This window comes from Schistocerca serialis, chromosome 9 (genome assembly GCF_023864345.2).
Source record: "Schistocerca serialis cubense isolate TAMUIC-IGC-003099 chromosome 9, iqSchSeri2.2, whole genome shotgun sequence".
Taxonomy (NCBI): domain Eukaryota; kingdom Metazoa; phylum Arthropoda; class Insecta; order Orthoptera; family Acrididae; genus Schistocerca; species Schistocerca serialis.
This window is the reverse complement of record NC_064646.1, coordinates 313870916-313886526: the sequence shown is the minus strand read 5'-3', so window position 1 is coordinate 313886526 and position 15611 is coordinate 313870916.

Genomic DNA, 15611 nt, shown 5'->3' with positions numbered 1-15611 from the left:
GGATTGGTAGAGGCGGACCAATTCCATGGCCTCCACGATCTCCTGACCTCAACCCTCTTGACTTTCATTTATGCGGGCATTTGAAAGTTCTTGTCTACGCAACCCCGTGCTCGTATTGTGGACGGCCGAGGTACAATACGCCATTCTCCAGGGCTGCATCAGCACATCAGGGATTCTATGCGACGGAGGGTGGATGCATGTATCCTCGCTAACGGAGGACATTTTGAACATTTCCTGTAACGAAGTGTTTGAAGTCACGCTGATACGTTCCGTTGCTGCGTGTTTCCATTCCATGATTAATGTGATTTGAAAGGAAGTAATAAAATGGGCTCTAACATGGAAAGTAAGCGTTTCCGAACACATAACATATTTTCTTTCTTTGTGTGTGAGGAATGTTTCCTGAAAGTTTGGCCGTACCTTTTTGTAACACCCTGTATAAGAGATCGGGGGAACACACAAAAACTGCCACACTGATGACATTTGAAACAAGAGGTGAACATCTGACAACCTGCGGAGACGGGAAGACGGTAAAGGAGATATAAAGCAAGAACAATAAGTGCAAAATAGTGGATTACAAAAAATGTAAGGTAATAAAAGAGCTACTGCAGTTCTGTCGTAGTGAAGCACTCTCAATACAGTCTACTTGCTTCCAGAATCACAACAGAAGAAAGTGCTTGTAAAAAATGGGCAATCGCTGGACGATATCACATGGTATACACATTGTCTCAAAAGTATTTAGTAGCCAAGCAGAATACTGTAAAAAATACTAAGTTTAAGATATCTGTTCTCACAATAATTTCACTGCAAACAACATTAACCCTTAACTCACGAAGTGCGGTCCCTCCGACAGCGCGAAAGTTTTTGAACTCGCTCTCCAAGGCCAGTTGTGTGGAATGCGTCTATACTCGCCCTACCCTCCTTAAATTGCCGAGCCTAAGATGTTTTTAATTTTTTTCGGTTGCGTTATCGCCTTCTGTGTTTATTATTGACACTTGTTACTGATAGGTGTTGAAGTCTCCTAGAATGCGCCTCGTGAACTACGTAACCTGTTTCGTCAGTATGGTATCATGTAACTCAAAATGTGTTGGCACGAATGTGTCGTTTTTATCTTTCCCGAGTTTTATGAAATTGTTAGTCGGACTGTGGAGGAAGGTGTCAATGATATAGATCAAGAAATAAACGAAAAAGACGATGATTTTACATTAGCCAGTGATCACAATACTGTTATCGAAGAAGAGAATCATTCAGAGGAAGAGCTTCACCAAAGTTGTGATGGGGATCTGTCTGTTTCTTCAATTAAATACTTAAAGTGTCTGTTAAAATCGAATGTTTTCTGAGTGGTGATAAGAAAAATGTAGTTCCCAGCAATGGATGTCAATTTTTCTTTTTGAACTTATCGGATGGAATTTTTATGCGAAAGTTTAAAGCCTAGAATTTAGATTTATTTGTAAATTTATTTGCTACAGAGATTGTATAATTTTTCAGAATGTAAAATTCAGTACTCTAACAGTCTATTTATATGTACTATTTAAAAGAACAACACAAAATTACGTGTTCTTGTGTGATAAATAGTAAAATGCTGCCGGCTTTTTTTAGTGCAATAAAATAAACTAGGAGATTTTAAACATTACTTAAAAATTGTAAAAATAAATGTTATATGGTATAAATTAAAAATTTCAAATGATTTTTGCCTTAAATTTCGGCTTAAACATAGGGGTCCCAGAGACCCCACCTCGTGGTATACGTTACAGAAAAGTCACCTCGCGAGTTAAGGGTTAAGCTCAATATCATAACGTTAAATGTAAGTACAATTTTTTCACAATTAAAATAAGGCCACGATTTTTTCTCTACGTTTCGATCCACAGCGTTTGTAATTAACATTTTTATGGACGTTAAGTTTATCAAGTACTGCAATAAAGTATCGTTAGTTAATCCTTTGATTTATTGTTGTCGTAGAATTTGACGACTAGTATTACCAATCACACATGGTTCCGAAATAGCAGTAGAGTTCTTAAATATAATCCAAGGAGAAAGAACGGTTCTGCGTTGTTCAGTAGTTATATTCATTCAAAGAAGAGTGAAGTATTTAGGGAAGATATGTTTGTCACCTGTCAAGTGATTTAATTATTCCCACAGAAAATAGAAGGTAATTTTAGAAATAAACTGTAAGTATCTGTATTGGACAAATACTTTCTTTAAATAACTACTTTTTGATAGATGGTACAGTGTTCATCTTCTCTTTCAGCATCTGCTCTGTGTAATAACTCGGCAAATTCGAAGCACTGACGTGCGACTGTTTATTCTCTTTGTTCTTTCTCAGTGTACTAAACGTGGTGAATGTTAATCAAACCGACAAACTGTAGGGACGGATTCCTGACTGCCAATGGAGGAAAAAAGGTCCTATGAACATGCGTTTAGACGTGGACGATCTGCGTGAAGCGACAACAGACAGTTCCGGAACACAGTACAGAGTTGCGTCGAATCCGCGTCACAACAGATTTTCAAAGCGGTCTCCATGGGATTGCAGGTGGTAGGGATAGTAGCGATTCTGATTCGGGATACACACAAACGTACTTTGGCTTACACCATGTTGGCGTGCCACCCGACTGAAGCTAGCACTAGTGTACTTCTCCATATCCCGTAGAACGAGGTCCTCCAAATCTGGTCTAAGCACAGTCCGCCGCCTCCATGCACGTTCGTCGGGTCTGAAAGGACCCACGATCACGGAAACGCCGAAAGACAACTTAAAATGTTTTGTGATGCGGTTGATGTCTGCTTTCGTATAGCTTGCTTTCGTATAGCTGTACCGCCTCTTGGCCGATTCCATTTGCCAGCAGTACACAAACACCACTTTGACTTGTTCTGTGCACGAATGCCGGACAGTTCTGCTGCTTACAGTATGCTGCGTCAATTACACAGCCTGAAACACCCAACAACACACAAGACGGGGTCAGATGAACCGTCATTCGTCAGCACCATCTATCGTGGCAAACACATACCCGGACACATGTTCATAGGACGTTTCATCCTCCATTTCCAGACCGTTTGTCGGTTTTTATTAACGTTCACTTTGCATAACTTACCTTCAAACATATTAGTATATGCGTCAATGAGCTAAAAGTGTCACCTCTTAATAGGATGTTGAAGTATTTCAGTTTTGAAATTACAATTAAATCAATACCATTAGCTGCTGACAGGCGTTGACATACATCAACGGGGACAGTTGAAAATGTGTGTCCAGACCGGAACTCGAACCTGGGATCTCCTGCTCTATCCATCTCAGCCACCGAGGCCACAGAGGATAGTGCGACTGCACGAACTTATCGTCGGCACACTCCCCGTCAGACCCACATTCTCAACTTATTGTCTACACACTACGTTCGTAGTGCCCCTGCCATTATACCCATCAGCCGGCGGGGGTGGCCGAGCGGTTCTAGGCGCTACAATCTGGAACCGCGCGGCCGCTACGGTCGCAGGTTCGAATCCTGCCTCGGGCATGGATGTGCGTGATGTCCTTAGGTTAGTTAGGTTTAAGTAGTTCTTAGTTATAGGGGACTGATGACCTCAGATGTTAAGTCCCATAGTGCTCAGAGCCATTTGAACCATTACTCACGGCAAACAATCCACTGAGTCCTGTAAGAGTTCAGGCAATTCGTGAGCATCCACACAGAAAAAGATCATCAGCCGGTCAGCCTTTAACTATATGAAGATGAACAGATGCCATCTTTAACTATATGAAGATGTCCAAAAGTACAGATGCCATCTTCATATCATTAAACGCTCTCCGGCTGATGATCGTCTTCAGTGCGGATGCACACGAATTGCCTGAACTCTTACAGGGCACGGTGGATTGTCTGCCACGAGTAATGGGTATAATCGCAGGGGCACTACGAAAGTCGTGTGTGGACTATAAGTTGAGAATGTGAGTCTCACGGGGAGTGTGCCGACGATAAGTCCCTGCAGTCGCACTATCCTCAATGCCCTCGGTGACTCAGATGGATGAGTTAGCTACCCTCTGTAAAAAAAAGAACTAAGTGAATGAATGAATGAATGAAGTACCTAAATGGATGTCATCGGACGTCCACCTGGAACAAATTGAACGAACAATATCGAACAAAATATCATAAAAAAAGATGGATAAAACGTCTGCCACTTAAGCAGGAGATCCGGGTGTAGGGAAGCAGCCTACTCACGCCTTATAAAATTCTCATCAGTCTTTCCATTGTGTGCCAGCCTAGTCCGCTGTAACTAGCTCTGACGTCATAAATGTTGCGCAATACTTTAAAAATCAAGTAAATAACCTGAAACGGTTCTACCATGTCAGGAGTAATACTAAATCAATATGTGTTGAATATCAGTTCGATAACTTTAACCATTTTCGAAATTTGGACGTTTTTCTGTAAAAATCATTCGCGCAACAGAAAAGAGCTAGAGACTTAAAAATTTATATTTAGATTCCGTTTTCATAATAGTTTAATAGAAACAGAACCCTGGATCTCACAAATTAAAATTTTAGTGGAAATTCATGATTTTCTGGTTTTTGTCTTAAAAATTAAGGAAGCAAGATAGATTAAGTAGGCGAATAAATAAGGCTAGGATGTTTAAATTTAAGTAGAATGGAGATCCGCTATAATCATAAAGATGTGAGAAGTTTCAATTGAATAACTATAAAACTATAGCGATAGCGTATCTCCAAAGGGCAAGTTCAGAGCTCGTCTACTGCGTGTAGTGTAATTAAATTAATTCTCTCGCCCAAAATATTTTACTTAGCCACGTCCGACTTTTATTATGATTACTTACCTGTGTGCTGAATGCACATTTAAATTGAGAGCTTCATCGGCCATCAGCAAAGGAAGCGATGATTTATTCAATAACTTAAAGTGGTGCATTACTAGCCCAGTGGCTAGTCGGGAGAGCCGATTTGATCAGGCGTTCCCTTAGCCGTCCGCACCGCGGCTTTATATATAAGAACGCTGCGCGAGGAAGCAAGGCCCCAGTTCTCTCCAGACGCTGAATAGTACACCACCTGTGTCGGGAGTCGCGTCGCGTCGGTGTCATTGCTATAAACAGCCTCGGATGCCGTACTAAGTTACTCGGGACACGCGTAACCATGAAATCATTTTCGAGTGAAGTGTTAATTCTGGGATGACTTTAATGATCTATCTTCAGTTTGCGTATGTCGTATTTTCACGCGCCGCCGCGGGACAAACATTCTACCATTATTTAGCGTGGCGTTTGATGAACATTATCATCAAATTATGGCGAGCATTCACTTAAACATTTAATTTGGACAGTTGTAGTTGCATCAGCGCATTAGACTCTGAACTGCTTTGGTAGTTGGATTGTGTGGATTCCTTTTTTTTTTTTTTTTTATCTGTGACTTTCAGAATATAGCGAACGTTTTTACAGGATCGTTTTTGATTATGAATCCCAGACAATCTCCCAATTCCTCAGAGCTATAAGTGTAGTTCTCAGATGAAGTGGGCACTAGGAATTCTAATTGCAGGCTTCACGTTTTGCTAATCACTTTCTGGTTGCCAATATTGTAGTTAGAGAGCCAGTGTTGAGAACGGCAAAAGACAGCATAAATAATAGGAACATTTATATAACAATTAAATTCCAACCAGCCGCCCCACATATGGTTAAACGGCAGGGAAATGCATCTTTTCTACATAACATTCTACCTCCGTTTAAATAACAGCATAATTTCCACCCGCCGCCCCACACGGGGTTCGAGTCCTGGTCGGGGCACACATTTTAAAGTGTCCTCATTGATGTATTTCAACGCCTGTCAGCAGCTAATAGTATTGATTTTATTGTAATGTCGTTCAAGAGATCAGCACGGTCACCAGTGGCACCTGTTTTTCCGACGTGTGCGAAAGAGCAGATGCCATCTTCATATTCTAGTTTTCTATTGTCTGTGCAAAATTGTAATATTGAATTTTTAATAATATTTCAACGGCGCATTTGTTTTGTTAAAGATTTAAATTACACGCAAATAGTAAAATATATAGCATGAAAGATAATGTGTATTGTAAACATTGTGTTAACACCGGAAAACGAGCTCCACGAGTTTCTTTTGTGCTGTTGGACAGTATGTGTTTTCGGCAGTGTTATGTAACGGTGATAATCTGCGGAAGAAATGTGGATCATAATAATCAATGTGGCAATATGGAGAGAGGATGGAGGAAACCGTTAAATGCTTCAGGGACAGAGCCACAAAATATCACTCGCTACGTTTACATGTGACACATCTTCCGAAATACGAAAACCGAATTTCGAAAACCGTTTTTCGCTGTTGTGTTTACATGTTAAGGTCTGAAGCGGATTTGCTAGACCATTTAAATACGGCGCCTGAGAAACGGCTATTACAGTTTCTGATTTACTCAACACAATCGCTATTTGTCTTCAATTAGATAAGGTGAAAATAGTTTCTGTCTAATATTTCATTTATTCTTCACTGTACAAAAAGCCACTCCGTCCATATCAACTCAGTTTTTTTTTTAAACAAGTCAGAACCTGACAACCCAAGCACGTTTTAAAACCGCTTGAGTTTACGTAAGAGCGAATATCGATTGCAGAGTTGGAAAACAGGCAACTACAAGCGGATTTCCAGAATCGATTTTGAAGTATTTGCATGGCCACATGGAAGCGGTATTGGGAAATGGGTTTACGAAAACAGGTTGTCGGAGCTCCATGTAAACGGGGTGACTGAGGCTCTACGAGAGAGAGAGAGGGAGAGAGACAGACAGACAGAAAGAGAGAGAAATACCAGTTCGCCTTGAAAATCACGCTTCCTATTCTGACCACGTGTATGACCATCTACAAAAATTGTTCAAATGGCTCTGAGCACTATGGGACTTAAAATCTAAGGTCATCAGTCCTCTAGAACTTAGAACTACTTAAACCTAACTATCGTAAGGACATCACACACATCCATGATCCAGGCAGGGTTCGAACCTGCGATCGTAGCAGTCGCTCGGTTCGGGACTGAAGCTCCTAGAACCACATGGCCACAGCGGGCGGCTGTCCATCAGCATGTAATACACTTTATAATGTGAAGCTCAATTCATACCTTGATATTCAAAACAACTGTTGTGAATGTTAACAGCACAATTAATTTTAATGAATAATTTCCCCATGATGTTATAGGAACATCTATGGTGAAGTATTGGGAGACTGACTGAAATAATTAACAGTTGCTCTGATATGACATGATGATTATGAGCAGCGTAGTTTAAGGTAATTAATATGGCACTAAAATTCGTTTTCAAAAGACCATATTTCCGTTTCATGGAATAGTTTTGGAGCATTACATACTTTAAAATCATCACAGTCATTTCACACTATTGTACTAGTTATTCAATAAATTAGATACTGAGTTGTTTTCAAACTTTGCAACATTAATATTATGTATGCTCGAAAATAACGTAGTGTGTGAGTGTGTGTGTGTGTGGCCTTTTCCTGAAGCTATGTCAGCTTATTTCTTACTTAAATGCGTTGCTAATTAAGTCCTTTTATAAATCTATGACAACTTCTCCGTTTACTTTGATTATAACACGCAGTTATATTGAATCATTTTATTTTAAAAACACACGCGAATGTGCAGTTCTCGTACTACGTGTGCTTGGAAGTTTTTGGTCTAACACAAAGTTGTTTGTCCGATTAACTTATTCATTTCTAAAAAAAAAGTGTTTACATAGTAAACTCTGGCAGCCACGTTACAACAGTCCCTGGTTAGGCATTGGCTATGATATACAAACGCCAATCCGAGAGTTCGCAGGGGTTTCAATTCTGCGATAATCTCCACTGTCTTGTGCTTATTGGTTTTGTCTGTAGTGTTCGTGAAGCAGCGAAGAAGAACACGGGTTCGATTCTGGGCGTGGCTTACGTGCTTGTTTCTGAGCGTTAAGCTAAATGAGAAGGTCATAAGATAATACACACACACGAGGAGAAAGAGACATTACATACACTCCTGGAAATTGAAATAAGAACACCGTGAATTCATTGTCCCAGGAAGGGGAAACTTTATTGACACATTCCTGGGGTCAGATACATCACATGATCACACTGACAGAACCACAGGCACATAGACACAGGCAACAGAGCATGCACAATGTCGGCACTAGTACAGTGTATATCCACCTTTCGCAGCAATGCAGGCTGCTATTCTCCCATGGAGACGATGGTAGAGATGCTGGATGTAGTCCTGTGGAACGGCTTGCCATGCCATTTCCACCTGGCGCCTCAGTTGGACCAGCGTTCGTGCTGGACGTGCAGACCGCGTGAGACGACGCTTCATCCAGTCCCAAACATGCTCAATGGGGGACAGATCCGGAGATCTTGCTGGCCAGGGTAGTTGACTTACACCTTCTAGAGCACGTTGGGTGGCACAGGATACATGCGGACGTGCATTGTCCTGTTGGAACAGCAAGTTCCCTTGCCGGTCTAGGAATGGTAGAACGATGGGTTCGATGACGGTTTGGATGTACCGTGCACTATTCAGTGTCCCCTCGACGATCACCAGTGGTGTACGGCCAGTGTAGGAGATCGCTCCCCACACCATGATGCCGGGTGTTGGCCCTGTGTGCCTCGGTCGTATGCAGTCCTGATTGTGGCGCTCACCTGCACGGCGCCAAACACGCATACGACCATCATTGGCACCAAGGCAGAAGCGACTCTCATCGCTGAAGACGACACATCTCCATTTGTCCCTCCATTCACGCCTGTCGCGACACCACTGGAGGCGGGCTGCATGATGTTGGGGCATGAGCGGAAGACGGCCTAACGGTGTGCGGGACCGTAGCCCAGCTTCATGGAGACGGTTGCGAATGGTCCTCGCCGATACCCCAGGAGCAACAGTGTCCCTAATTTGCTGGGAAGTGGCGGTGCGGTCCCCTATGGCACTGCGTAAGATCCTACGGTCTTGGCGTGCATCCGTGCGTCGCTACAGTCCGGTCCCAGGTCGACGGGCACGTGCACCTTCCGCCGACCACTGGCGACAACATCGATGTACTGTGGAGACCTCACGCCCCACGTGTTGAGCAATTCGGCGGTACGTCCACCCGGCCTCCCGCATGCCCACTATACGCCCTCGCTCAAAGTCCGTCAACTGCACATACGGTTCACGTCCACTCTGTCGCGGCATGCTACCAGTGTTAAAGACTGCGATTGAGCTCCGTATGCCACGGCAAACTGGCTGACACTGACGGCGGCGGTGCATAAATGCTGCGCAGCTAGCGCCATTCGACGGCCAACACCGCGGTTCCTGGTGTGTCCGCTGTGCCGTGCGTGTGATCATTGCTTGTACAGCCCTCTCGCAGTGTCCGGAGCAAGTATGGTAGGTCTGACACACCGGTGTCAATGTGTTCTTTTTTCCATTTCCAGGAGTGTATATACATACAGCGTGATTCGCCTAAAAGTTGCAACGTCAATACTGCGGAACTGGAAATTACGCTTTTCACAGAATGGAATGGCTGTCAGGGGTTCGTATTGTTAGCTAATAAACAGACTGTGGTAAATCTTATAAAATGTATTATTTGTGCTAACATACACTTTTTAAGTGGAGCAATGCCTCTTGACATTAACAAACCTGAAGTAAGTAAATTAGAATGTAAGTGTTGCATGTGACAGGATTCTAGCGCTAGAGGTTTACGAGACATCATATCTTGACAAGTTTCCACACCGTAACTTGTCTGAGTCATTCAACATGCATAGTTGCTAAATACGGTATTGCTATGTGCTTACAGTACGCTTTTGTATTGCTTCAACGTTTTGCGACTTGCTGGTCAGTTAGTTGGGTCGGGTTGTTTGGGGGGAGAAACGAAACTGCGAGGTCATCGGTCTCTTAGGTTTAGGGAAGCACGAGGAACGAAGTCGGCTGTGCCCTTTCAAAGGAACCATCCCGGTATTTGCCTGGAGTGATTTAGGGAAATCATGGAAAACCAAAATCAGGATGGCCGGACGCGGGATTCGACCGTAGTCCTCCCGAATGCTAGTTCAGAGTGGTCAGTTAGTGTGTTACAGTCTAAGTAGTAAGTCACGAGTGGAGAATGGGATTTACAAATGCAGAAAAAGCCGACATGCTCATGGCGTATGGAGAATGTAGGAAGAATGCGGTTCGTTTTTTTTACGGTGTATGCATTAAGATATATCAATAGACGTCAACCATCTCAGCAAATTATTTATCAACCGTTTGGATGAAATGGCTCTGTGCACTATGGGACTTAACATCTGAGGTCATCAGTCCCCTAGAACTTAGAACTACTTAAACCTAACTAACCTGAGGACATCACACACATCCATGCCCGAGGCAGGATTCGAACCTGCGACCATAGTGGCCGCGCGGTTCCAGACTGAAGCTCCTAGATCCGCTCGGCCACATCGGCCGGCTATCAATCATTTCAACTAGTTACTTGAAAGTAGTGGTGTAACACATAGACAACGAAAGAGAAGGAAACAAGTGACGACATAAAAGGGGTAAATTAATATTCTTGCTACTGTAGCAGTTGTTCCTTATGTTAACTTCCGGGCAATCGCGCGAGGAATTGATATGAGTGAGGCTAGTGTACTATGATTCTCCATTGATATAGGTTCCGTCCCTATCACATCTCTCTCCATCAAGAGCTGCTTGGAAACTGTTTGTGGGAATCGTGTTCACTTCAGTACACAATAATTAAGGCTGGACACTCAAGATGCATCACGTATTTTGTTTAGTGATGAAGCGAAGTTACCATTCACGACCAGGTAAACAGCCGAAACATGCCCTGTTGTTCTTATGCCTATCCCCATTGGCTCCACCAGGTGAATCTTCAGCGTCCATGGAGAGTAAACGTGTGGTATGGGTTAATGAACCATTGGTTCATAGGACCCTTTTGTTCTAGACAGAAGATTGAACGGGCACAAACATCGCAGTCTCATAATAGGTGTTCGGATCGATATGCACTTAAAACCCACGACATATGCGCCAAAACTCCTCGAAATATGCAGTTAAAATATGGTCTTACTGCCAGTATATGCCTTTAAATATGCAAATAAAATTCTTTACTTATGCCTTCCTCTTGGATAAATTCTTTAAAATATGCGTCGTAGTTGGGAAAAATTCATGAATAACTATCAAATATTTTCAATAGTGGCTATAATTCAATGAATAAAATAAAGTATAACATAGGTACTTACACGATAAGTTTGGTAATTCTAAAGAGTAGAATTAGTTTGACCCATCAACATTTTTTCCACATTCTCTATATGAAAATTATTCTTGTGGTCAGATAATAACATTTTTCAATCTTGAAAGTGATCGTTGAACATCACATGATACTACAGGTAAAAATTTAAGAACAGCGACATCAGACCAAGTGAGATCATCCTAATTCTCGGAGCGTTTCTCTCCTTCCAGTAACTGAGCGATCTTCCAGATCGTAGGTCAACCAGGATTTCTATGAAGAACTGCATCCAATTTTCTTCTAAGTCTCTCACCGATCGGACCTGGCCAACTCTTGCTCTGTGTCCTGAGTCCTTCGACGAGAGCCACTGCCTTCGTAACTCCTTTGTTACGAGTCTGAAGTTTATCAATTAGGTCTGGAAGGCCACCCAAGTGTGCTCGGATAAAAGATAGACTGTGTAGCACGCTGTAATTCTACAGGACGTCCTTGGCTTTTGGTATGGATTAATTTTTGCTATCTTCAGAGCCCTTTAGGACCTGGAACAAGAAAGTAGTAAACTAGTGAATGTCGGTTTCAAGTTGAAAACTGCTGTACAGAGAAATAAGCTTAATATTGGAATTCCATGTTGTGTTCGGTTTCTTTGTTTATGCAATTTATCCAGAACTATATACGCGTCCATACTTCTTGAACTTTTCTGTGGTTGTCTGCGTAATAATCCACGTTCCCCACCTCGTCAAGACTGGTTCAGGTGGCAGAGGACAGTCAGGGTGAGCAGTCTTGAAAGCTCTCACTCGACTTGGTGCCCTGTTGAAAACCTTTCTTGCCGAAGATATAAGGCTGTTGACCTCAGGCATTGTGGCTCTGACCTCTTCAGCGACTCGATGGATGCCATGAGCCAGACACGTGAGGTGAATAGTTTTAGGGTAAAACACCCGGAGGCACACTGCGATCCTCTGCATATATGCGGCACTATCCGTCACAATGGCCAAAACCTTGTTTTCCCCACGTTTCTGATTTTCACTTTTCCATAGCTCGCCTGAAAGAAAATCAAAGGATTTTACAAATTTTACGATTGTTTTTATTATTTTATTATTGGCTTGGAATATGATGTGGAAAAACTAATTATTGGCTCGGAATATGATGTAAAAAACTACACTCTTATATTACTTATAATTTATTTTAAACTATTTTTAAAAGTGAAACGACTATTATTTCGGCCCAAATATATACCAAATTATATCCACTGCCTTTCACATACACATGTTCATAAAAATTACCAAAAACATTAACTTTCATATAATGGGTCCACATAGTTCTTTCTGAGCATTGACTGGTGAGGAATATATTTTCCTGTGTATTTTTTCAAGAAGGTCCTTAATCCTTCATTCTCCAGCTTATTCAAGGGGATGTTTGCTTTTATTAAAGCCTCGCAAAGCCTTCATTGAACTCATTTTTGTCGTCCATATGCTTCGAAAATGAGGAGATCAGTGGTTGCTGTGAAGTGTTTAATCGTGTCTTGGTAATGTTATTCTGATCCAGTTGAAATTTTTTCTCAGCCCTGACCAGAAGCGTCGGAGAAGTGAATAAATATCAGTAAGTACGTGTAATAGTACAAAATGTAAGAGAACAGTGTGTACCCGTGAGATGGTCATTCAAAAAAGTGAACTAAGACTACAAATAAGTTTCTAAAAATTGGAACTTCGAGCCCCTCATAACATTTAACTCTTTTTTTTATTTGCAAGGACGCCGAAGGTAATTCGATAAGGTTTTTTTTTTTGTTGTTCCTTCCCATTCCTACATAGAAAACGTCCACGCAAATTTACAAATGAACTTAATACTCGTTTTAATTTTTTGGAAAAATTATAGCAAAAGAAAAATGTGAAACTTACCTCTTTTTCATATAGTTGGCAGAATATTATTTTTCCGTCCGTTGTGAAAGCAAAATCGTTCCCGATCCATTTACCTAAATTATTGGTTTTTGGTCTGGGCATATTCGTAAATTGAAGAAGGTAGCAAAGAGTCGATGTTAACAGCACGGAAAATCACACAATAATGATTCATGTTCCGAAATGCCAACAATAACTGGTAAGACATTGTTGGCGCATTGCAGAGGTCAGGTGAGCAACCCGAACATGCGTTAACTGCGGGAAACAAATACCGAAGCGCGTTTCTACTCCGATAATCCATCTTGCAACAATGAACCACCATAAATCTTTAGCATCCTTATCCGAGAGACTGCCTAAGTGGAAAAACAACACTATCTCCCTTCATAAGCTACCCACGTTTACCTGAAAGGCTTTTATGCTGATGGCTCGTCCCATATTGTTTCAATTTGGAAATTTATTGGCTAAAATTCTGGGAGGTTCTTGGGTTTGCCAGGGAACACAATATGTCCTCAGAAATATTCATCTTTACGGCCATTTCCTCTAAATATGACAATAATATATTAAAACGCCAAAAATATGCAAATATACACATTTTAAATTCGAATTTAAAGTAGCCTAGTACCTCCAGAATATGGTAATTAGTAAAGATACAACAGGTACCGTAAAAAATGATATGAAAAGTCCGTACTCTGCGTCATAACATACTATCTTCTAAGGATGCTAGAGACGTTCCTCTGCAGACTGGGAGCAACCTGTGGTACCAACTGTCTTTAAGTCTTTGGACTGGGGGCACAGGACCTGTACCTTGACCGACCCGTTCCTCGGATTCTGCGCCAGTAGACTTATTTCTGTGGGGAAAGCAGAAAGACGCTGTCTGTAAGGACATACCAGCTATTCCCGATGACATGCAATAACTTATTACTGCAGTCTCCTCGGATATGTCCAATCAAATGCTGGCATCTTGGTAGCAGTGTTTCAATATCTGACTGGAAGCGGTACTCATTTTGAACACAACCCATGATGGTTATTTGTCTCGTGTCAGAACCCCATAACTAATGCATGCACTTGCGTTCTTAAATTGTGTTACCACAGATATTGTACAAGTATTGGCATGGGAACTTTTCAAAATACAATGTCTCGTAAACGACTCGCACTGACTCCTGAAACAAACACAACTGGCATTGCATTTCATCGTACTTTTATTTTGTTAATGTCAATAGGCCTTAATCCAATTAAAGAAGTGAATGTCTGCCCAAACACACACTTTCTAAGTAGTATTACAATCCGTTGATGGGCTAAAAGTAAGAGCCCTTGACTACCAATCCATTATTCTGTTAAAACCGCACATTATAGTACTTTCCATTTTCACAGTACTTGCGTTGCAAGTTTTAGGTGATTCGCTCTCTATATAAGGTGTCCCACCAAAATTTTCACCGCCGATATCTCCGGAATCACAACACTGACAAACGGCTTTCAAGGGTATGAATGTACGGCAGGGTCCACGAAAGTAAGTAGTATGAGACATTCTAATCCGTGTGAAACTATTGCTTTCGACACAAACAAACGTTTCTTTCTTTTCTTTTTGTTTTTAATGGTGCCCACTTTTTTTAACCTTCATGCGCTCGCGCTAGAGATAGTCACGCTCGCGCTCGCGCGGGCCGTCGGCCGACCGCCCGAGAGTTTTCATCAATCTCTTGAAATTTTCCATTTTTAAAGGTCATATTTCCATAAATTATCGACATAGGATATCTCACACAATATTGCAAACACATTTGTAATCAAAATTATTTATTTAACAATAAAATATACAATGGAATACAAAAAAGGAAGCCAAATATCCAAATGTAATATAAGAACATTTTTTTAATTGTAATGTTTTCGGACTATATAATGTAATACTTAAGACTAGAATTATTCACTGTATTAACGCTTCACAAGAAAAGCTAATTTTGCTTTGAAAAAAAAATTTTTATTGAAAACGTCATAAACATTTCTTCTGTCAGGTGAAAAATGCTGATCAGTCTGTATCCATTTCATTTTCGTTTTGAGGGTGACGACAATTATTGCACGTAATTGTCGTGGTTGAATGTCGTAGACAGACGTTTCTTCCACATTTACCGCATTCTCGCTTTCTTTTTATATTCTTTTTTGAGCCACACAAAGAACATATTCCTCTCCTTGACGGGGTTGATACAGCTGGATAAACTACGTCACCCTCTCTGTAATTTTCCAAAAATACTAACAAATCTTTTGGTAAATGCTTCAATTTAGCTCTTTCTTTCAGGTTTTCGCTCATCAGTTCCAAAGATAACGCATGTAAGAATTGTCTTCTCGTTTTTTCTTTCATATTACCTGTGTTGAATTGAAAAATGCATAACGAATTTAGTCCTGCCAAGTCAAGTAAGCGAAAAAATATACATGCAGGCCAACTTTGTGTTCTTCTTGATGTTGAAATTCTGGAGCACATGAGGTCTATAGTATCAGCTCCTCCTTTGGTTGAATTATAGTCTGTGATTTGTACAGGCTTTTCGGTATCTTCATCAATGATGTCGGTATCATG